This window comes from Trichomycterus rosablanca, chromosome 2 (genome assembly GCF_030014385.1).
Source record: "Trichomycterus rosablanca isolate fTriRos1 chromosome 2, fTriRos1.hap1, whole genome shotgun sequence".
Classification (NCBI taxonomy): domain Eukaryota; kingdom Metazoa; phylum Chordata; class Actinopteri; order Siluriformes; family Trichomycteridae; genus Trichomycterus; species Trichomycterus rosablanca.
The window spans coordinates 53,313,766-53,339,453 of NC_085989.1; the positions used below are offsets into that span (position 1 = coordinate 53,313,766).

General features: G+C 40.6%; 2 pseudogenes; one reads left to right on the top strand and one right to left on the bottom strand.

Moving 5' to 3' along the window:
- The window catches only part of LOC134334891 (uncharacterized), a 759,100-nt pseudogene that overhangs the window by 659,249 nt on the left and 74,163 nt on the right, over positions 1 to 25,688 (bottom strand).
- Positions 503 to 24,605, top strand: LOC134300460 (zinc finger protein 850-like; annotated as a pseudogene).

Consider the following 25,688-nt stretch of genomic DNA (forward strand, 5'->3'; position numbering starts at 1 on the left):
GAAGAACAGCATGAAAGGGGGTAACAAAGCATGTAGAGAAACAGATGGACTACAGTCAGTAATTGTAGAACTACAAAGTGCTTCTATATGGTAAGTGGAGCTGATAACATGGACAGTGAGTGGTTTTAATGTTATGTTTTTGACCTGTTGCACTGTGGGAATATGTGGTGTACTATCCGTCTATCCATCCACGTCTGTTTGTGTGTCTATTAGATCTTTAATAATGCAGTCAGCAGAAGAGGGACACGTCGCCCCCGTGGATCTAGAAGATGAAGGAACTGAAGATGAAGGATTCCTTAAGAAAATAATAAAAAAGGAGGAATCAGAAGATGAAGATTTCTTCTGTAAGTAAATATGGAACAATATACCACTGTTCCACCAGACAGTGTGGTACAGAAGAGTGGGGTCAGTATTGGGGTCAGTAATCAGTGGAATGAATAGGACGATATGGAAAGTTTATTTATTTGTAATTTCATCCAGTTGTTGAGTTTCTTCTTAACATATGAACGACATTTCAGATGAAGTATCATTAATCCCTGTGGAACACGACACCTCTGATAGACACCTCTCCTCAGTGTACCAACAGCATGGAGCTTTCCATCCTCAGAAGAAGGAGGAACCTGAAGATGATCTCAGTAAGAACGTCTTTTATTTAATTTGGATTCATCTGTCAGAATTGTTTCTACCACCAGCACAGATAACCATAATAACCATCATACACTGACTGAATATGTGATGTTAGTAATTGTGTTACAAGAGCAGCTTGTGTTTCTCTTCTTCAGGATTGAACAAGGATTTCTGCTGCTCCTCGAGTCCACATTCCTGTACAACCCAAAATCATCTCCACAAACACATCAAGACCCCCCACAGTGTCAAATATGAGACCCTGGTGAAGATTAAGACTGAACATGAGGATCTGACGCCCACCAGAAGCTCCAGTGATCAGCAGACGTCCTCTGGTGCTGTCAGCATTAACAGCTCTCTCACCAGAGAACAGAACAGAAGGAACGTCTGCTCACAGTGTGGGAGGAGCTTTATTTCTCCCAGTGTCATCTTAAAATCCACCGGCGCATTCACACTGGGGAGAAACCGTATCAGTGCTCACAGTGTGGGAAGAGCTTTAATCAACAGAGTCATGTCAACATCCACCAGCGCATTCACACCGGAGAGAAACCACATCAGTGCTCACACTGTGGGAAGTGCTTTAATCGTCGGAATGTTCTCAAAATTCACCAGCGCATTCACACCGGAGGGAAACCATTCCATTGCTTAGAATGTGGAAAGAGTTTTAATTCAGAAAACAATCTTAAACTTCACCAGCACATTCACACCGGAGAGAAACCGTATCAGTGCTTACAGTGCGGGAAGCGCTTCAATTATCACGGTGATCTCAAAAGACACCAGCTCATTCACACGGGAGAGAAACCGTACCAGTGCTCACAGTGCGGGAAGAGCTTTAATTATCACGGTGATCTCAAAACCCACCAGCGCATTCACACAGGAGAGAAACCGTATCAGTGCTCAGAGTGTGGAAGGAGTTTTAATCATCAGGGGGATTTTAAAAGACACCAGTGCATTCACACTGGAGAGAAACCGTATCAGTGCTCAGAGTGTGGGAAGAGCTTTAATCAACAGAGTGATCTTTAAAGACATCAGCGCATTCACACTAGAGAGAAACCTTTTTAGTGCTTAGATTTGGATAGAGTTTTTCTAAAAGACACCAGCACACTGAGCATGTGCTCTGATCATGGACTGACGTATAAATTGCTTTTAATTGGGTGTGTAGGTGTGTGTGTGTGGGAGTGGTACCTAAAGATGGATGAATGTATTACTTTGTTATCTGCTGTGGGATGGATTTGGAATTAAGTGGAGACTGTTATAGCCTATAATCTTTATATGATGAAACACTGTGTGATATCTGTATTCAGGCACTGGACTTCACATTGTTACTCTTATCTTGATTAAAATGCAGTTTGCTAATCACACCCTCTCACCCCAGTACTGTGTATTTCAGGTTTTGAATGTTCTTTTCCTAATGGGATTGTGGGTCAGGGTCAGGGGTGTGGAGATGAAGGGTCACATTCATTGTTTGTTTTATTGTATTTAGAATTAGCAGAAAAATAGCTTTCAAATGGTTCAGATCACCGTACAGTTCACACTACACGACTGGATCTCTTGTAATCGGGAGTCCTTTAAGCCGTTGTTGTTTTCACACTACACGACTGGATCTCTTGTAATCAGGAGTCCTTAAAGTGGTTGTTGTTTTCACACTACACGACTGGATCTCTTGTAATCGGGAGTCCTTAAAGTGGTTGTTGTTTTCACACTACACGACTGGATCTCTTGTATTCGGGAGTCCTTTAAACCGTTGTTGTTTTCACACTACACGACTGGATCTCTTGTAATCGGGAGTCCTTAAAGTGGTTGTTGTTTTCACACTACACGACTGGATCTCTTGTAATCGGGAGTCCTTTAAGCCGTTGTTGTTTTCACACTACACGACTGGATCTCTTGTAATCGGGAGTCCTTAAAGTGGTTGTTGTTTTTACACTACACGACTGGATCTCTTGTAATCGGGAGTCCTTAAAGTGGTTGTTGTTTTCACACTACACGACTGGATCTCTTGTAATCGGGAGTCCTTTAAGCCGTTGTTGTTTTCACACTACACGACATGATCTCTTGTAATCGGGAGTCCTTTAAGCCGTTGTTGTTTTCACACTACACGACTGGATCTCTTGTAATCGGGAGTCCTTAAAGTGGTTGTTGTTTTCACACTACACGACTGGATCTCTTGTAATCGGGAGTCCTTAAAGTGGTTGTTGTTTTCACACTACACGACTGGATCTCTTGTAATCGGGAGTCCTTTAAGCCGTTGTTGTTTTCACACTACACGACTGGATCTCTTGTAATCGGGAGTCCTTAAAGTGGTTGTTGTTTTCACACTACACGACTGGATCTCTTGTAATCGGGAGTCCTTTAAGCCGTTGTTGTTTTCACACTACACGACTGGATCTCTTGTAATCGGGAGTCCTTAAAGTGGTTGTTGTTTTCACACTACACGACTGGATCTCTTGTAATCGGGAGTCCTTAAAGTGGTTGTTGTTTTCACACTACACGACTGGATCTCTTGTAATCGGGAGTCCTTAAAGTGGTTGTTGTTTTCACATTACACGACTGGATCTCTTGTAATCGGGAGTCCTTTAAGCCGTTGTTGTTTTCACACTACACGACTGGATCTCTTGTAATCGGGAGTCCTTTAAGCCGTTGTTGTTTTCACACTACACGACATGATCTCTTGTAATCGGGAGTCCTTAAAGTGGTTGTTTTTTTCACACTACACGACTGGATCGCTTGTAATCGGGAGTCCTTAAAGTGGTTGTTGTTTTCACACTACACGACTGGATCTCTTGTAATCGGGAGTCCTTTAAGCCGTTGTTGTTTTCACACTACACGACTGGATCTCTTGTAATCGGGAGTCCTTAAAGTGGTTGTTGTTTTCACACTACACGACTGGATCTCTTGGAATCGGGAGTCCTTAAAGTGGTTGTTGTTTTCACACTACACGACTGGATCTCTTGTAATCGGGAGTCCTTAAACAGGTTGTTGTTTTCACACTACACGACTGGATCTCTTGTAATCGGGAGTCCTTAAAGTGGTTGTTGTTTTCACACTACACGACTGGATCTCTTGTAATCGGGAGTCCTTTAAGCCGTTGTTGTTTTCACACTACACGACTGGATCTCTTGTAATCGGGAGTCCTTAAAGTGGTTGTTGTTTTCACACTACACGACTGGATCTCTTGGAATCGGGAGTCCTTAAAGTGGTTGTTGTTTTCACACTACACGACTGGATCTCTTGTAATCGGGAGTCCTTAAACAGGTTGTTGTTTTCACACTACACGACTGGATCTCTTGTAATCGGGAGTCCTTAAAGTGGTTGTTGTTTTCACACTACACGACTGGATCTCTTGTAATCGGGAGTCCTTTAAGCCGTTGTTGTTTTCACACTACACGACTGGATCTCTTTGTAATCGGGAGTCCTTAAAGTGGTTGTTGTTTTTACACTACACGACTGGATCTCTTGTAATCGGGAGTCCTTTAAGCCGTTGTTGTTTTCACACTACACGACTGGATCTCTTGTAATCGGGAGTCCTTAAAGTGGTTGTTGTTTTCACACTACACGACTGGATCTCTTGTAATCGGGAGTCCTTAAAGTGGTTGTTGTTTTCACACTACACGACTGGATCTCTTGTAATCGGGAGTCCTTTAAGTTGTTGTGATTTTCACACTACACGACCGATCGGTGATAGGGGGTCACACACTACATCATCTATCACCAGGACAGGAGCAATCTCAGACGAGTCTGTCTGGTCTCCCGAACTATGTCTTGTCACGAAAACACATGCAAGAAGTGACGAGGGGTTTAATGGTACCAGCGATTGAGCGAGCGATCAGTGAAATGTAGCGTTGGTATTATGGTTGGGCGTAGACGATAAGAACACAAAATACTGTAAAGCTTGTGTGTGTGCGCCGATGTATTCTGGAAAGGTGGAAAGTAACGAATTATATTTACATTTACATTTTCAGCATTTAGCAGACGCTTTTATCCAAAGCGACTTACACAATGAGCTGAACACAATGAGCAATTGAGGGTTAAGGGCCTTGCTCAGGGACCCAACAGTGGCAACTTGGTGGCGGCGGGGCTTGAACTGGCAACCTTCAGTTTACTAGTCCAGTACCTTAACCACTGAGCTATCACTGGCATATTTACTCGCGTTACTGTAATTGAGTAGTTTTTTTGTGTACTTGTACTTTTTATTAAAGTAGATTTTACAACCTGTAATTTTGCTTTTACTTAAGTATGTTTTGTATTAAGAATTGTAATTCGCTACATTTTTAATTACATCCGTTACTGAGTAAAAAAACCAAAAAAAAAAACGCAAAAAAATGGCATCTGGGAAACTGCTGCAGCGCATTCACACTGGAGGGAAACCATTTCATTGCTTAAAATGTAGAAAGCGTTTTAATTCAGAATATAATCTTAAACTTCACCAGCGCATTCACACAGGAGAGAAACCGGATCAGTGCTCACAGTGTGAAAAGAGTTTCAGTCAACAGACTTTTCTCAAAAGACACCAGCGCATTCACACTCAATGAAAACCTTATCAGTGCTCACAGTGTGGGAATTTTTATCTATAAATTAGTCAGTGATGTTACCAAGCTAGACAAAACAAAGTTTGCAGAAGTTTTTACTGGTCATTCACTTCTAGATCGACTTCATGTCTGGTGACAAAGGTCATCATGGTGCGACAAGAATTAAGTAGCAGCACTATAATAATTTTTGGGTGTTTAATGCCATAATGGTGGAACAAGGACGTGTTCTGTAATGCCATGTTTAGTAATCATACATGCTGTACGTTTTGTCTCTTATTATGAATAGTTGATGTAATATTGATGTTTTTGATGTATGATGTAGCACTAAGGTAAGTGAATAATAAAACATTTACTTGAGATTATTTATGTTTCTTTACATTTTATATAAAATCTCCTCCAGGTATCGAGCATCACAGGAATCCCGGCTTTTCTGAATGATCAGTTACTTTCTCTGCTGATCTCTCCAGATACTGTTTCATAAAGTGCAGCTAATGCAGCTAACTTTTTAACATGGTCCAATAGAATGTCTGAATATCACGAACTAATACAAGATTTTAGTGGCTGTACAGAGTCTGTAGATCCTGAATTATCTTCTGCACTTCATTAAGTTACCGCTCAGTGTTGGAGCCCCATCACAGATTTCCCAACTAGGTAGGAGTGTCTAATAGAGTGGACAGTAAGTGGACACTGTGTTTAAAAACTCATTTTAGGGAGGTACCCCCGGACCCGGACACTGAACCATCGCCTGAAAATGTAAATGTAAAAGATAATAGATTCATGTTCCCTACAAAGTGCACTAGATTGTATATTAGAAAAGAATTTATGTTTCTTACTTAGTGCACTAGATAATAGACTTATGTTTCTTACATAATGCTTTGGGTAGTGTATTTAACGAATTTAGGTTCCCTACATAGTGCACTAGAAAGTATAACTAGATAATTGATTTATGTTCCTTACATAGTGCACTAGATAGTGTATTAGATAACGCATTCATGTTCACTACATAATGCACTAGAAAGTATAACTAGATAATTGATTTATGTTCCTTACATAGTGCACTAGACAGTGTATTAGATAACGCATTAAATTTTCCCTACATAGTGCACTAGACAGTATATTAGATAATTGATTTATGTTCCTTACATAGTGCACTAGATAGTATATTCAATCTTAGATTTATGTTCCCTACATAGTGCATTAGACAGTATATTAGGTAATTAATTTATGTTCCCTACACAGTGCGCTAGATAAAAGTCTGTGTTGCCTGCGTGCACATGTGTGTGTGTGTGTGTCGCTCTTGGCCGCTCGTTCTAGATTCTATCTGACTTGGGGGCATCAGGCAGTTGCTATGTATATGTGGGAGACTTCCGGAACTTCCGGGACACTTGGGATGTCTGCCATCATAACCCTGTACATTAAAGCAAGGTGTATGAAGACCCCAAATTTCCAGCTGAGAAAGAATCACTGTGGTTAACGTGACCGCAATCCTGTTTTTCCAATGGACAGAAATCTGAGTCTTAGCGTTTGCACATGTGCAGACAGACACACATACAGGTTCTACACCACTGAAATGAATGGTTTCATCTGTCAACACAGACTTTAGCTTCACAGCATGTTATGAGGTCATCTTGGATTTGGTTTGCTGTTTTTTTTTTTCTTGCAGGTGGGGGTGGGGGGTTGGTATTCCAATTTCGTTGTGCCAGTGTACAAGTACAATGTGCAATTCATATTCGTATTCGATAATAGACAGAAGAATCTCCATAAAACAAAACGTAACAGCTTTGGAACATTTTTTTTCTGACTACAGGATAAGAGAGAGGCAATGAACCGATCTGGTAGATCCATAAACAAAATGCAGCAGCTCGAGTGCTAACTAGAACTAAAACATTTGATCATATCAGTCCTGTTCTATCATCTCTACACTGGCTGCCAGTTAAATTCCGCATTGATTACAAAATACTTTTACTAACCTATAAAGCGCTACATGGTCTGTACCACAGTATCTGAGTGAACTTATTAATCACTACAACCCAGCACGTCCACAAGATGCAGGGTTACTTATAGTTCCTCAAATTAAAAAGACCACAGCTGGTGGAAGAGCATTTTCTTACAAAGCTCCACAACTTTGGAATAATCTTCCTGCCTCTGTTCGGGATTCGGACACAGTCTCAATGTTTAAGTCTAGACTGAAAACATATTTATTTTTTGTTTTAGCACATAGATCAGAGAGGAGTCACAAGAGCATGGAGCAAGTGTCTCAGCTGGCCTAGAGAATCGAACCCAGGACCTTCTTGCTGCTGTTACACTTCTGTCCAGTAGGGGGGAGAATAAACCTAAACATTGTGGATCAACCAGCTCAGTTCAAACAACAACAAGAGGAAGAAACAGAAGCTAACGTGTTCGTGTTTAAGTGATTCTGTAAGTTTATATTTATTTATTTTTAATACACTTTCATTCTTAACTACATTCTTAATAATAATACAACAAAAGTTCATAATAAAAACACTTTGAGGATTTAAGTAGATTGAACACAGCAGCTGCTAACTGTTAGCATCACACATGATTCAGTGCTAATGAACCGATTCACCTCAGCTGATTCAGCTAAATGTATTATTTATTTTTCAGTTTAACGCTTATTGTAAAAAAAGAAATAAATCAAGTTATTTTAACTTTGTTTCATATTAAAACCTCGAGTTCTTTTAGCGTTGTTTACAGTATGTACAGTTTTGTAGACACGTGGTGTTTAGCTTTGTTTACAGGTTATTTTTACAGATTTATACAAACACAGTAAATTATTTACTTTTGTTTTATTTTGTTCTCATACGAGCACTTTACATTCTTTTATCTTTAATGATCAATAAGATTCAATTTACAATTTCACATCCATAAATAAGAGCAGACAGCAATTATACCCACCAGCCATAACATTAAACCACTTACTGTCCATGTTATCAGCTCCACTTATTATATACAAGCACTTTGTAGTTCTACAATTACTGACTGTAGTCCATCTGTTTCTCTACATGCTTTGTTACCCCCTTTCATGCTGTTCTTCAATGGTCAGGACCACCACAGAGCAGGTATTATTTAGGTGGTGAATCATTCTCAGCACTGCAGTGATACTGACATGGTGGTGGTGTGTTAATGTGTGTTGTGCTGGTATGAGCGGATCAGACACAGCAGTGCTGCTGGAGTTTTTAAACACCTCACTGTCACTGCTGGACTGAGAATAGTCCACCAACCAAATAGCGTCCTGTGACCACTGATAAAAGTCTAGAAGATGACCGACTCAAACAGCAGCAATAGATGAGCGATCGTCTCTGACTTTACATCTACAAGGTGGAGCAGCTAGGTAGGAGTGTCTAATAGAGTGGACAGTGAGTGGACACAGTGTTTAAAACCTCCAGCAGCACTGCTGTGTCTGATCCACTCATACCAACACAACACACACTAACACACCACCACCATGTCAGTGTCACTGCAGTGCTGAGAATGATCCACCACCTAAATAATACCTGCTCTGTGGTGGTCCTGACCATTGAAGAACAGGGTGAAACAAAGCATGTAGAGAAACAGATGGACTACAGTCAGTAATTGTAGAACTACAAAGTGCTTCTATATGGTAAGTTGAGCTGATAACATGGACAGTAAGTGGTTTTAATGTTGTGTTTTTGACCTGTTGCACTGTGGGAATATGTGGTGTACTATCCGTCTATCCATCCACGTCTGTTTGTGTGTCTATTAGATCTGTAATAATGCAGTCAGCAGAAGAGGGACACGTCGCCCCCGTGGATCTAGAAGATGAAGGATTCCAGAAGAAACTAATAAAAAAGGAGGAAGATGAAGATGAAAGTTTCTGCTGTAAGTACGTGTGGAACAATATACCGCTGTTCCACCAGACAGTGTGGTAGAGTGTAGTGGGGTCAGTATTGGGGTCAGTAATTAGTGGAAATAATAGAACGATGTGATTCGGATTCATTTGTAATTAAAAGAGTTTCTTCTTCACATGTTGATGTCATTTCAGGTGAAGTATCATTAATCCCTCTGGAACTCATCACCTCTGATAGACACCTCTCCTCAGTGTACCAATCACTTGGAGGTGTCCTGCCTCAGAAGAAGGAGGAACCTGAAGATGAAGATGATCTCAGTAAGAACGTGTTTTATTTAATATGGATTCATCTGTCAGAATTGTTTCCACCACCAGCACAGATAACCATAATAACCATCATACACTGACTGAATATGTGATGTTAGTAATTGTGTTACAAGAGCAGCTTGTGTTTCTCTTCTTCAGGATTGAACAAGGATTTCTGCTGCTCCTCGAGTCCACGTTCCTGTACAACCCAAAATCATCTCCACAAACACATCAAGACCCCCCACAGTGTCAAATATGAGACCCTGGTGAAGATTGAGACTGAACATGAGGATCTGACGCCCACCAGAAGCTCCAGTGATCAGCAGACGTCCTCTGGTGCTGTCAGCATTAACAGCTCTCTCACCAGAGAACAGAACAGAAGGAACGTCTGCTCACAGTGTGGGAAGAGCTTTAGTTCTCCCAGTGCTCTTAAAATTCACCAGCGCATTCACACTGGAGAGAAACCGTATCAGTGCTCACAGTGTGGGAGGAGCTTTAATCGTCAGCGTTATCTCAATATACACCAGCGCATTCACCCTGGAGAGAAACCGTATCAGTGCTCACAGTGTGGGAAGAGTTTTAATCGTCAGCGTCGTCTCAATATACACCAGCGCATTCACACCGGAGAGAAACCGTATCAGTGCTCACAGTGTGGGAAGAGCTTTAGTTCTCAGAGTGATCTCAACAAACACCAGCGCATTCACACTGGAGAGAAACCGTATCAGTGCTCACAATGTGGGAAGAGTTTTAGTTCTCAGAGTGATCTCAACAAACACCAGCGCATTCACACTGGAGAGAAACCGTATCAGTGCTCACAATGTGGGAAGAGCTTTAGTTCTCAGAGTGATCTCAACAAAGACCAGCGCATTCACACTGGAGAGAAACCGTATCAGTGCTCACAATGTGGGAAGAGCTTTAGTTCTCAGAGTGATCTCAACAAACACCAGCGCATTCACACTGGAGAGAAACCGTATCAGTGCTCACAGTGTGGGAAGAGCTTAAGTTCTCAGAGTGCTCTTAAAAAACACCAGCGCATTCACACTGGAGAGAAACCGTATCAGTGCTCACAGTGTGGAAAGAGTTTTAATCAACAGAGTCATCTCAAGAGCCACCAGCGCATTCACACTGGAGAGAAACCGTATCAGTGCTCACAGTGTGGGAAGAGCTTTAGTTCTCCCAGTACTCTTAAAATACACCAGCGCATTTACACGGGAGAGAAACCGTATCAGTGCTCACAATGTGGGAAGAGCTTTAGTTCTCCCAGTAATCTTAAAATACACCAGCGTATTCACACTGGAGAGAAACCGTATCAGTGCTCACAGTGTGGGAAGAGCTTTAGTTCTCAGAGTGCTCTTAAAAAACACCAGCGCATACACACTGGAGAGAAACCGTATCAGTGCTCACAGTGTGGAAAGAGTTTTAATCAACAGAGTTATCTCAAAAGACACCAGCGCATTCACACTGGAGAGAAACCGTATCAGTGCTCACAGTGTGGGAAGAGCTTTATTCAGCACAGTGATCTTAAAGAACACCAGCGCATTCACACTGGATAGAAACCGTATCAGTGCTCACAGTGTGGGAAGAGTTTTAATCATCAGAGTAATCTCATAATACACTAGCACATTCACACTGGAGTAAAACCGTATCAGTGCTCACAGTGTGGGAAGAGTTTTATTAAACAGAGTGCTCTCCAAATCCACCGGCGCATTCACACTGGAGAGAAACCGTTTCAGTGCTCACAATGTGGGAGGCGTTTTAGTCAACAGAGTGATCTTAAGAGGCACCAGCGCATTCACACTGAAGAGAAACCTTATCATTGCTTACAGTGTGGGAAGAGTTTAAATCACTACAGTGAGCTTAACGAGCACCAGCGCATTCACACTGGAAAGAAATCATGTCAGTTCTTACAGTGTACTAAGACTTTTAGTCAACAGAGTGTTCTTAAAAGACACCAGCGCATTCACACTGAAGAGAAACCGTATCAGTGCTCACAGTGTGGGAAGAGTTTTTATCACCTGGTTTATCTCAAAATCCACCAGCGCATTCACTCTGGAGCGAAACCGTTTCAGTGCTCACAGTGTGGGAAGAGTTTTAATCAGCAGAGTGATCTCAAAATACACCAGCGCATTCACACTTGATGAAAACCGCATCAGTTCTCACACTGTGGGAAGAGTTTTAATGATCAAATGACGTTTTGTCTCTTATTATGAATATTTGATGTAATATTGATGTATTTGATGTATGATGTAGCACTATGGTAAGTGAATAATAAAACATTTACTTGAGATTATTTATGTTTCTTTACATTTTATATAAAATCTCTTCTGAGTATCGAGCATCACAGGAATCCCGGCTTTTCTGAATGATCAGTTACTTTCTCTGCTGATCTCTCCAGATACTGTTTCATAAAGTGCAGCTAATGCAGCTAACTTTTTAACACGGTCCAATAGAATGTCTGAATATCACAAACTAATACAAGATTTTAGTGGCTGTAGAGAGTCTGTAGATCCTGAATTATCTTCTGCACTACATTAAGTTACCGCTCAGTGTTGGAGCCCCATCACAGACATCCCAAGTTGGAAAAACTCATTTTAGGGAGGTACCCCCGGACACCAAACCAGAACTTAATATTTGGTACAGAAACTTTTACAGAGGTCAGATGTTTCCTGTAGTTCTTCACCAAGTTTGCACACACTGCAGCAGGGATTTTGGCTCCTCCATACAGATCTTCTCCAGATCTTTCAGGTTTCGGGGCTGTCGCTGGGAAACATTGAGTTTCAGCTTCCTCAGGTAATGAGTGCAGAATAGGAGAAGCTTCTTAACTAACGGAAAACTAACAGCTCTTTGAGAGCCAGAATTCTTGCTGGTTGGTAGGTGATCAAATACTTATTTCATGCAATAAAATGCAAATTAAATATTTAAAAATCATACAATGTGATTATCTGGATTTAGTTTAGATTCTGTCTCTCACAGTTGAAGTGTCCCTACGATAAAAATTACAGGCCTCTCCATTCTTTGTATCAAATACTTATTTTCCTCACTGTATGTGTGTTCTAAATGTGTTTGTGCCCTTTAGAAACTTTTTATACTGTATATTAATATTAAAATTTCATTCTTTCTATTGTAAGTCAGCTTATATTAGGAATTAACTTTTATATTAAGTCTTTTCTGTGAACCAATTCCAGGATACTGAATCTATTTCGTAATCTATTGGAAAAATCATATTTCATCACATGACTTTAGGAGAAGTCTCTTTCTCCACTGCTATATCCACTGCATGCATTGTTGAGACGGGATTTTTCACTCAGATTTGAGTAATTGAGTTGAAGCAGCTGGTACGATTCACAAGATTTCCAATGACGGAAAGTTTTCCAATTTACAAAGTCAATTTACAATTTCACATCCATAAATAAGAGCAGACAGCAATTATACCCACCAGCCATAAGATTAAACCACTTACTGTCCATGTTATCAGCTCCCCTTATTATATACAAGCACTTTGTAGTTCTACAATTACTGACTGTAGTCCATCTGTTTCTCTGCATGCTTTGTTACCTCCTTTCATGCTGTTCTTTAATGGTCAGGACCACCACAGAGCAGGTATTATTTAGGTGGTGGATCATTCTCAGCACTGCAGTGACACTGACATGGTGGTGGTGTGCTAGTGTGTGTTGTGCTGGTATGGGTGGATCAGACACAGCAGTGCTGCTGGAGTTTTTAAACACCTTACTGTCACTGCTGGACTGATAATCGTCCACCAACCAAAAATATGCAGCCAACAGCGCCCAGTGGGCAGCGTCCTGTGACCATTGATGAAGGTCTAGAAGATGAGCGACTCAAACAGCAGCAATAGATGAGCGATCGTCTCTGACTTTACACCTACAAGGTGGAGCAACTAGGCAGGAGTGTCTAATAGAGTGGACAGTGAGTGGACACTGTATTTAAAACCTCATACCAGTACAACACACTAACACACTACCACCATGTCAGTGTCACTGTAGTGCTGAGAATCATCCACCACCTAAATAATACCTGCTCTGTGGGGGTCCTGACCATTGAAGAACGGTGTGAAAGCAGGTAAACAAAGCATGCAGATGCACTGCAGTCAGTAATTGTAGAACTACAAAGTGCTTCTGTATGGTAAGTATATATAGATAGATCCAAGATGGCGCCGAGTATGGCTGTCGTGTTGCGAGCTCCTTTCAGTTTTTATGTATATATGTAACTTTTTTGCACTAAATGTTGCCAGCACCTTTTACAAAAGATATACTTTATTACTTTATTTGTCATATATGTACATAAACAGTAAAAATAAAATTCTTTCTTTACATATCCCAGCTTGTTTGGTAGCTAGGGTGACCGAAAAACTTTGGTGCATTTTTGCTAAAGTTTGCTTTTCTAGTTTCCTGCTTGTTAATAGTCTCGTACAGTTTCCCAAATGCCAAGTTCATATCAGCCAGTGGTGGGATGTACACAGCCGTAACAATGACTCCTGAAATCTCTCTCGGTATTAATGTGTATTGCAACTGTGAGGGACTATGCACCTGAGATTTCACACCTGTGTTAATGTGACGTGACGTGATTCAAAATATTTGAATTGTTAAGTGGAGCTGATTAAGTGGACAGTGAGAGTTTGGCTGATATGCAAATAGTCTTTGACCTGTTGCACTGTGGGAATATGTGGTGTACTATCCGTCTATCCATCCACGTCTGTTTGTGTGTCTATTAGATCTTTAATAATGCAGTCAGCAGAAGAGGGACACGTCGCCCCCGTGGATCTAGAAGATGAAGGATTCCAGAAGAAACTAATAAAAAAGGAGGAAGATGAAGATGAAAGTTTCTGCTGTAAGTACATGTGGAACAATATACCGCTGTTCCACCAGACAGTGTGGTAGAGTGTAGTGGGGTCAGTATTAAGTGTAAATAATAGAAGATGATCTCAGTAAGAATGTTTCAAATCTTGAGCAATGAAACCTGTTTTATTTATTAATGGTTCATCTGTCAGAATGTTTCTATCATCAGTAATGATAATAATAATAATGATATTTATAATATTAATAATATAATCCAGTAAATAACTGAGGCGTGTAAAAGAGTGAATATGTTCTGTTGCTATATTGAAAGTAAAAGTGCTGAGGTTATTTACTCTTTATCTCACTCTATACTCACTCAGTACCGTGTCTTTGCTCCTCTTCACTTTTAGCTTTGAAAATCATTTGATCTGCTCTGTGTTTATTGTGATGTTTGTAATTGATTGTGTTACAAGAGCAGCTTGTGTTTTTCTTCTTCAGGATTGAACAAGGATTTCTGCTGCTCCTCGAGTCCACGTTCCTGTACAACCCAAAATCATCTCCACAAACACATCAAGACCCCCCACAGTGTCAAATATGAGACCCTGGTGAAGATTAAGACTGAACATGAGGATCTGACGCCCACCAGAAGCTCCAGTGATCAGCAGACGTCCTCTGGTGCTGTCAGCATTAACAGCTCTCTCACCAGAGAACAGAACAGAAGGAACGTCTGCTCACAGTGTGGGAAGAGCTTTAGTTATCCCAGTGCTCTTAAAATGCACCAGCGCATTCACACTGGAGAGAAACCGTATCAGTGCTCACAGTGTGGGAAGAGCTTTAGTTCTCAGAGTGCTCTCAGAATACACCAGCGCATTCACACTGGAGAGAAACCGTATCAGTGCTCTCAGTGTGGAAGGAGCTTTAGTTATTCGAGTGCTCTCAAAAGACACCAGCGCATTCACACTGGAGAGAAACCGTATCAGTGCGCACAGTGAGGGAAGAGCTTTAGGTCTCAGAGTGTTCTTAAAATACACCAGCGCATTCACACTGGAGATAAACCAGATCAGTGCTCACAGTGTGGAAAGAGCTTTAGTTCTTTGAGTGCTCTTAAAAAACACCAGCGCATTCACACTGGAGAGAAATCATATCAGTGCTTACAGTGTGGGAAGAGCTTTATTCAGCACAGTGATCTTAAAGAACACCAGCGCATTCACACTGGAGAGAAACCGTATCAGTGCTCACAGTGTTTGAAGAGCTTTAATCAACATAGTTATCTCAACATACACCAGCGCATTCACACCGGAGAGAAACCGTATCAGTGCTCACTGTGTGAAAAGAGCTTTAATCGTCAGTGTGATCCCAAAATCCACCGGCGCATTCACACTGGAGAGAAATCGTATATGTGCTCACAATGTGGGAAGGGTTTTAGTCAACAGTGTAATCTTAAAATTCACCAGCGCATTCACACTGGAGAAAAACCTTATCATTGCTTAGAATGTGGGAAGAGTTTTAATTCAGAATATCATCTTAAGCTTCACCAGCGCATTCTCACAGGAGAGAAACCGTATCAGTGCTCTCAGTGTGGAAATAGTTTTACTCATCAGACTAATCTCAAAATTCACCAGCACATTCACACTGGAGAGAAACCGTATGTGTGCTCATTATGTGGTAAGAATTTTAATCAACTGAGTCATCTCAAAACTCACCAGCACATTCACACTGAAAAGAAACTTTATCATTGCTTTGAATGTGGGAAAAGTTTTAATTCAGAACATGATCTCAAACTTCACAAGCGCATTCACACAGGAGAGAAACCGCATCAGTTCTCACAATGTGGGAAGAGTTTTTATCACCTGATTTATCTCACAATCCACCAGCGCATTCACTCTGGAGTGAAACCGTTTCAGTGCTCACAGTGTGGGAACAGTTTTACTCAGCAGAGTGATCTCAACATCCACCAGCGCATTCACACTGGAGGGAAACCATTTTATTGCTTAAAATGTAGAAAGCGTTTTAGTTCAGAATATAATCTTGAACTTCACCAGCGCCTTCACACTGGAGAGAAACCGTATCAGTGCTCACAGTGTGGGAAGAGTTTTAGTCAACAGAGTTTTCTCAAAAGACACCAGCGCATTCACACTTGATGAAAACCGTATCAGTGCTTACACTGTGGGAAGAGTTTTAATGATCAATTGATGTTTTGTCTCTTATTATGAATAGTTGATGTAATATTGATGTATTTGATGTATGATGTAGCACTAAGGTAAGTGAATAATAAAACATTTATTTGAGATTATTCATGTTTCTTTACATTTTATGTAAAATCTCCTCCGACTATCGGGCATCGAGCTGCGAACTGAGCTACTAAGCTAACTGTTCGTGTCACAAACACATTAATTTTCCTTACATAGTGCACTAGATAGTGTACTGGATAATAGACTTATGTTTCTTACATAATGATTTAGGTAGTGTATTAGTTGATTAATTTAGGTTCCCTACAAAGTGCACTAAATTGTACATCAGATAATGGATTTATGTTCCCTACATAGTGCACTAGATAGTGTGAAAGATAATAGATTAATGTTTCCTACATAGTGCACTAGATAGTGTGAAAGATAATAAATTAATGTTTCCCACATAGTGCACTAGATAGTGTGAAATATAATAGATGTATGTTCCCTATACAGTGCACTAGATTGTGTATTAGAAAATAATTTATGTTCCTTACTTAGTGCACTAGATAGTGTACTAGATAATAGACTTATGTTTCTTACATAATGCTTAAGGTAGCGTATTAGTTAATTAATTTAGATTCCCTACATAGTGCACTAGATAGTGTTTTAGATATGAATTCATGTTTTCGTACGTAGTGCACTAGATAGTGAATTAGACAATTGGTTTATGTTCCCTACACAGTGCACTAGATTGTATATCAGATCAAGGATTTATGTTCCCTACATAGTGCACTAGATAGTGAATTAGATAACGCATTCATGTTCACTACATAGTGCACTAGATCAGAATCAGAATCACTTTATTTCGCCAGGTATGTTACACATACGAGGAATTTGCTTTGGTGATACACTCAATGATACACACAACAGTCCACATAGTAGTACAAACAATACACATTACAGTACAGATTAATACACATGTATGACATGTAACATAGAACATATTTAACAGACCCGACAGCACACGGACTGTTAACCTGTATTTACCAACATTTACCCAAGAGAACAATTTTGGTTAAAAAGTGTTACAGCTCTGGGGAAAAAGCTGTTAGCGTGTCTTGATGTGTTTGTTTTTATTGTCCTGAGTCTTCTGCCAGATGGAAGAGTTTGAAAAAGGTGATGTCCAGGATGAGAGGGGTCTGCTTTAATTTTGCCGGCGCGCTTCAGCACTCTGCTGTTGTAGATGTCCTGAAGCGTTGGCAGACTACAGCCAATGATCCTCTCCGCTGTCCTGATTATACGCTGGAGTTTGGCTCGTTCATGTGATGTTGAGGAACCAAACCAGATGGTGATGGATGATGTAAGGATGGACTCTATTATTATTATTATTATTAGATAGTGAATTAGATAATGCGTTCATGTTCACTACATAGTGCACTAAAATGTATAATTAGATGATCATTTGTGTTCCTTACATAGTGCACCAGACAGTATATTAGATAATTGATTTTTGTTCCCTACATAGTGCACTACAAAAAAGTCTGTGTCACCTGCGTGTGTGTGTGTATGTGTTTGTTTTGAACTTCTTGGCCGCACATTCCTGACGGAAAGGGTAGGTACAATAAACCGGAAGTGCGTGTTGCTTACCTGCTGTCAATCAAACTGTTTGTCAGCGGTAAAGTGAACGGAGTTTGTGATGGTAACGATAAACAAGGTTTTGTCTAGTTTGTGGAAATCATTTTATTCAGTTGAATAATGAAAATAATTAACACAAAATGGACAAAACATTGTTTATTAGGGACGGAACATTTGATACCGAGGCTTTGAAGCTTGTTTCACTTTTGTAACACTTGACTCAGTGTATCGGAGCTTATATTAAAGCAGGAATGTCTGGGACTGATGAAGCTTTGGTGCTGTGTTTTATCTCACATTGAATCTAAGCTTCAAAGCCTCGGTATCAAATGTTCCGTCCCTAATAAACAATGTTTTGGGTACCCAAACACTTGTAAATTTGTTTTTGCTTTCGTTGTAAATGTTGTTTTTGTTTTTTTGTAATTTTGTTTTCTGAAATGTGAATTTGTTTTGCACTTCTCGGCCACCATACATCGCGATGTATATGCAGGAGACTCCCGGAACTTCCGGGACACTTGGGATGTCTGCTATTATAACCCTGTACATTAAAGCAAGGTGTATGAAGACCCCAAATTTCCAGCTGAGAAAGAATCACTGTGGTTAACGTGACCACAATCCTGTTTTTCCAATGGACAGAAATCTGAGTCTTAGCGTTTGCACATGTGCAGACAGACACAAATACAGGCTCTACACCACTGATAGCAATGGTTTCATCTGTCAACACAGACTTTAGCTTCACAGCATGTTATGAGGTCATCTTGGATTTGGTTTGCTGTTTTTTTTTCTTGCAGGGGGGGGGGGGGGGTATTCCAATTTCTTTGTGCCAGTGTACAAGTACAATGTGCAATTCATATTCGTATTCGATAATAGACAGAAGAATCTCCATAAAACAAAACGTAACAGCTTTGGAACATTTTTCTGACTACAGGATAAGAGAGAGGCAATTTTCGAAATCTTCGTTCATTTTTCCCATTAAAAATCAGACCCGGGTTACCAAATATGAGCATAACAACATGGCGTGGACTACATGATGACGACACGACTTCAGTGGTCTATTGTACTCAGCCTAAGCCTGGGAACAACCAGGAGACCAGAATCTGACGACCTTAAATCCCGGGATGGAGTGCAGCACTCGAGAAGGTCCAACAAATAAACAGGACCTAAACCATGAAGTGATTTAAATGTGAGAAGCTAAATGTTATATTGAATACGTTTATTAATGAGGAGCTAAAGAAGGGGGGGGGGGGGGGATGTGATCAGATCTCTTTGTATGAATAAGAGTAAGAGCAGCAGAATTCTGAACTATTTGTAGGAGACAAAGTGACCTGGAGGGAAGCACATAGATCAGAGAGGAGTCACAAGAGCATGGAGCAGTGTCTCAGCTGGCCTAGAGAATCGAACCCAGGACCTTCTTGCTGCTGTTACACTTCTGTCCAGTAGGGGTGAGAATAAACCTAAACATTGTGGATCAACCAGCTCAGTTCAAACAACAAGAGGAAGAAACAGAAGCTAACGTGTTCGTCTTTAAGTGACTGTGTAAGTTTATATTTATTTATTTTTATTACACTTTCATTATTAACTACATTCTTAATAATAATACAACAAAAGTTCATAATAAAAACACTTTGAGGATTTAAGTAGATTAAACACAGCAGCTGCTAACTGTTAGCATCACACATGATTCAGTGCTAATGAACCGATTCACCTCAGCTGATTCAGCTAAATGTATTATTTAGTTTTCAGTTTAACGCTTATTGTAAAAAAAGAGAAATAAATCAAGTTATTTTAACTTTGTTTCATATTAAAACCTCGAGTTCTTTTAGCGTTGTTTACAGTATGTACAGTTTTGTAGACACGTGGTGTTTAGCTTTGTTTACAGGTTATTTTTACAGATTTATACAAACACAGTAAATTATTTACTTTTGTTTTATTTTGTTCTCATACGAGCACTTTACATTCTTTTAGCTTTAATGATCAATAAGAGTCCATTTACAATTTCACATCCATAAATAAGAGCAGACAGCAATTATACCCACCAGCCATAACATTAAACCACTTACTGTCCATGTTATCAGCTCCACTTATTATATACAAGCACTTTGTAGTTCTACAATTACTGACTGTAGTCCATCTGTTTCTCTACATGCTTTGTTACCCCCCTTTCACCCTGTTCTTCAATAGTCAGGACCACCACAGAGCAGGTATTATTTAGGTGGTGGATCATTCTCAGTACTGCAGTGACACTGACATGGTGGTGGTGTGTTAGTGTGTGTTGTGCTGGTATGAGCAGATCAGACACAGCAGCGCTGCTGGAGTTTTTAAACACCTCACTGTCACTGCTGGACTGAAAATAGTCCACCAACCAAAAAGCGTCATGTGACCACTGATGAAGGTCTAGAAGATGAGCGACTCAAACAGCAGCAATAGATGAGCGATCGTCTCTGACTTTACATCTACAAGGTGGAACAACTTGTTTGTTTGTTTGTTTATTAGGATTTTAACGTCATGTTTTTACACATTGGTTACATTCATGACAGGAACGGTAGTTATTCATCACACAAGTTTATTTGATTTACAAGGTTATATCAAACACAGTCATGGACAATTTAGTATCTATAATTCATCTCACTTGCATGTTTTTGGACTGTGGGAGGAAACTGGAGCTCCCGGAGGAAACTCAACTCAACTCAACTCAACTCAACTTTAACTTTATTGTCACTATAAATTGCACGAGTACAATTACAGCGAAATTGGCCATCAACCCGTCCAGAACATTCAATATGACAAGGGGGGGGACAGGACAGGAAGACAGGATAAGAAGCAAGAAATAATGAACATATTGGGAAAAAGTAGGAGATAAAAAAAAAACCAGCAACCAGATTGTGTTCCTCAAGGAGCACATTATGGTAACATGAAAAAAAGCCCCTTACAGCACACAAGCACATATGAACATAACATAACATAATCACACAACAAGCCACGGGTAGGGATGTGATGATGAAAAGTAACCACTATGGGAGGCCGCCATCTGGCGATTCGCAGCTATAACAGCGCGTAGCAGCAGATCTTCCGGAGGTATTTACTTATCACAAGGCCGTTGCTGATAACAGGGGAGCCAAAAGCAGAAATCTTCTTGTTTTGTCTGAGAAAAATTTAACACAGACTGTCAGAATTTATGCATCTCTGGTTCATCTCATTTCGCAGAGCCGCTATCCTTTCCAAGATGGAATCCATACTCCGATTCAAGTTCACAGTCTGAGTTCCCACGGCTCTACCCACCATCTCAATCAGGTTGGGCAGTTTATGGGGACCTTTGACAACTGACCCAACTCTTTTAATTTCCCGATACAGCAGGGTACCGCCTAATCCAATCAGCACAAACCCCACGATCAAAGTTCCGAATAGAAAAACATCCTCAACGTCCTCCAACGAAAGAGGTGCCAAGCACACGACTCCCCACTTCCCCCACGAGTCCATCGCGTATCCTGCCATCAGCGTTCCGTCGGGGCATGTGGGTTCCCCCGAACCCGAACTTCTCGATAAGAAGATGGTGTCAATAGCATTCAGAGACCATTTAACCAATTCCATAATTTGTTCTTTGAAGAGCAGTGCTGAGAAAAATCTCTGTAGAGCAGAGTGACGAGACAAGACAATACAGGAGAAGCCAAGCAGGGTAGATAAGGGAGGAGGAGGGAAAAGTGCGTCCTGTCTCCACGAGAGCTAAAAGAAAAGGCCCACACGGACACGGGGAGAACATGCAAACTCCACACAGAAAGGACCCGGACCGTCCCACCTGGGGTTCGAACCCAGGACCTTCTTGCTGTGAGGCCACAGTGCTACACACTAAGCCACCATGCCACCCACAAAGGGGACCAACTAGCTAGGACTGTCTGATAGAGTGGACAGTGAAAATAATACCTGCTCTGTGGGGGTCCTGACTATTGAAGAACAGCATGAAAGGGGGTAACAAAGCATGTAGAGAAACAGATGGAGTACAGTCAGTAATTGTAGAACTACAAAGTGCTTCTATATGGTAAGTGAAGCTGATAAAATGGACAGTGAGTGTAGAAACAAGGAGGTGGTTTTAATGTTTTGACCTGTTGCACTGTGGGAATATGTGGTGTACTATCCGTCTATCCATCCACGTCTGTTTGAGTGTCTATTAGATCTTTAATAATGCAGTCAGCAGAAGAGGGACACGTCGCCCCCGTGGATCTAGAAGATGAAGGATTCCAGAAGAAACTAATAAAAAAGGATGAAGATGAAAGTTTCTGCTGTAAGTACATGTGGAACAATATACCGCTGTTCCACCAGACAGTGTGGTACAGAACAGTGGGGTCAGTATTGGGGTCAGTAATCAGTGGAAATAATAGAATGATGTGATTTGGATTCATTTGTAATTAAAAGACATTTTTTTCTTCACATGTTGATGTCATTTCAGGTGAAGTATCATTAATCCCTCTGGAACTCATCACCTCTGATAGACACCTCTCCTCAGTGTACCAATCACTTGGAGGTGTCCTGCCTCAGAAGAAGGAGGAACCTGAAGATGAAGATGATCTCAGTAAGAATGTTTCAAATCTTGAGCAATGAAACCTGTTTTATTTATTAATGGTTCATCTGTCAGAATGTTTCTATCATCAGTAATGATAATAATAATAATGATATTTATAATATTAATAATATAATCCAGTAAATAACTGAGGCGTGTAAAAGAGTGAATATGTTCTGTAGCTATATTGAAAGTAAAAGTGCTGAGGTTATTTCCTCTTTATCTCACTCTATACTCACTCAGTACCGTGTCTTTGCTCCTCTTCACTTTTAGCTTTGAAAATCATTTGATCTGCTCTGTGTTTATTGTGATGTTTGTAATTGATGGTGTTACAAGAGCAGCTTGTGTTTCTCTTCTTCAGGATTGAACAAGGATTTCTGCTGCTCCTCGAGTCCACGTTCCTGTACAACCCAAAATCATCTCCACAAACACATCAAGACCCCCCACAGTGTCAAATATGAGACCCTAGTGAAGATTAAGACTGAACATGAGGATCTGACGCCCACTAGAAGCTCCAGTGATCAGCAGACGTCCTCTGGTGCTGTCAGCATTAACAGCTCTCTCACCAGAGAACAGAACAGAAGGAACGTCTGCTCACAGTGTGGGAAGAGCTTTAGTTCTCCCAGTGCACTTAAAATACACCAGCACATTCACACTGGAGAGAAACCATATCAGTGCTCACATTGTGAAAAGAGTTTTAGTTCTCCCAGTGCTCTTAAAAAACACCAGCACATTCACACTGGAGATAAACCAGATCAGTGCTCACAGTGTGGGAAGAGCTTTAGTTCTGTAGGTGCTCTTAAAGTGCACCAGCGCATTCACACTGGAGAGAAACCGTATCAGTGCTCACAGTGTGGGAAGAGTTTTAATCAACAGAGTCATCTCAAAATACACCAGCGCATTCACACTGGAGAGAAACCGTATCAGTGCTCACAGTGTGGGAAGAGCTTTAATCGTCAGAGTGCTCTTAAAAAACACCAGCGCATTCACACTGGAGAGAAACCGTATCAGTGCTCACAGTGTGGGAAGAGTTTTAGTCAACAGAGTCATCTCAACGTCCACCAGCGCATTCACACTGGAGAGAAATCGTTTCAGTGCTCACAGTGTGGGAAGAGTTTTAGTTCTTCGAGTGATCTCAACGTCCACCAGCGCATTCACACTGGAGAGAAACCGTATCAGTGCTCACAGTGTGGGAAGAGCTTTAGTTCTTCGAGTGATCTCAACAGACACCAGCGCATTCACACTGGAGAGAAACCGTATCAGTGCTCACAGTGTGGAAAGAGGTTTAATCAACAAAATTATCTCAAAGTACACCAGCGCATTCACACTGGAGAGAAACCGTATCAGTGCTCACAGTGTGGGAAGAGTTTTAATTATCAGAGTGCTCTCAAAATACACCAGCGCATTCACACCGGAGAGAAACCGTATCAGTGCTCACAGTGTGGGAGGAGTTTTAATCGACAGATACATCTCAAAATACACCAGCGCATTCACACTGGAGAGAAACTGTATCAGTGCGCACAGTGTGAAAAGAGCTTTTATCGTCAAAGTGATCTTAAAAGACACCAGCGCATTCACACTGGAAGGAAATCGTATCAGTTCTCACAGTGTACTTAGAGTTTTAGTCAACAGAGTGTTCTCAAAATACACCAGCGCATTCACACTAAAGAAAAACCGTATCAGTGCTCACAGTGTGGAAAGAGCTTTTATCACTTGATTTATCTCAAAATCCACCAGCGCATTCACTCTGGAGCGAAACCGTATCAGTGCTCACAGTGTGGGAAGAGTTTTAATCAGCAGAGTGATCTCAAAATACACCAGCGCATTCACACTTAATGAAAACCTTATCAGTGCTCACAGTGAGGGAATTTTTATCTATAAATTAGTCAGTGATGTTACCAAGCTAGACAAAACAAAGTTTGTAGAAGTTTTTACTGGTCATTCACTTCTAGATCGACTTCATGTCTGGTGACAAAGGTCATCATGGTGCAACATGAATTAAGTAGCAGCACTATAATAATTTTTGGGTGTTTAATGCCATAATGGTGGAACAAGGACGTGTTCTGTAATGCCATGTTTAGTAATCATACATGTTGTACGTTTTGTCTCTTATTATGAATAATTGATGTAATATTGATGTATTTGATGTATGATGTAGCATTAAGGTAAGTGAATAATAAAACATTTACTTGAGCTACAAGATTTTAGTGGCTGTACAGAGTCTGTAGATCCTGAATTATCTTCTGCACTCCATTAAGCTGCCGCTCAGTGTTGGAGCCCCATCACAGACATCCCAAGTTGGAAAAACTCATTTTAGGGAGGTACCCCCGGACCCGGACACCGAACCAACACCCCAAGAAAAAGCTAAGAAAACCTCTTGCACACACCAAAGGATTATGGGTGATAACAGAACTTTAAGGAGCTGCTAATTGAGCTATTAAGCTAACTTTGCATCACAAACACATTAATGTTCCCTACATAGTGCACTAGATTGTGTAAAAGATAATAGATTCATGTTCCCTACATAGTGCACTAGATTGTATATTAGAAAAGAATTCATGTTTCTTACTTAGTGCACTAGATAATTGACTTATGTTTCTTACATAATGCTTTGGGTAGTGTAACAAATTTAGGTTCCCTACAAAGTGCACTAGATTGTATATCAGATAGCGCATTCTAATTCTGTACATAATGCACTACATGGAGTATTAGATAACACATTCATGTTCACTACATAGTGCACTAGAAAGTATAACTAGGTGATAATTTATGTTCCTTACATAGTGCACTAGACAGTATATTAGATAACTGATTTACAGTGGGGCCAAAAAGTATTTAGTCAGCCACTGATTGTGCAGGTTCTCCTACTTAGAAAGATGAGAGAGGTCTGTAATTTTCATCATAGGTACACTTCAACTATGAGAGACAAAATGAGAAAAAAAAATCCAGGAAATCACATTGTAGTATTTTTAAAGAATTTATTTGTAAATTTAGGTGGGAAATAAGTATTTGGTCACACACAAACAAGCAAGATTTCTGGCTCTAACAGACCTGTAACTTCTTCTTTAAGAAGCTCTTCTGTCCTCCACTCGTTACCTGTATTAATGGCACCTGTTTGACCTCGTTATCTGTATAAAAGACACCTGTCCACAGCCTCAAACAGTCAGACTCCAAACTCAACCATGGCCAAGACCAAAGAGCTGTCGAAGGACACCAGGAAGAAAATTGTAGACCTGCACCAGGCTGGGAAGA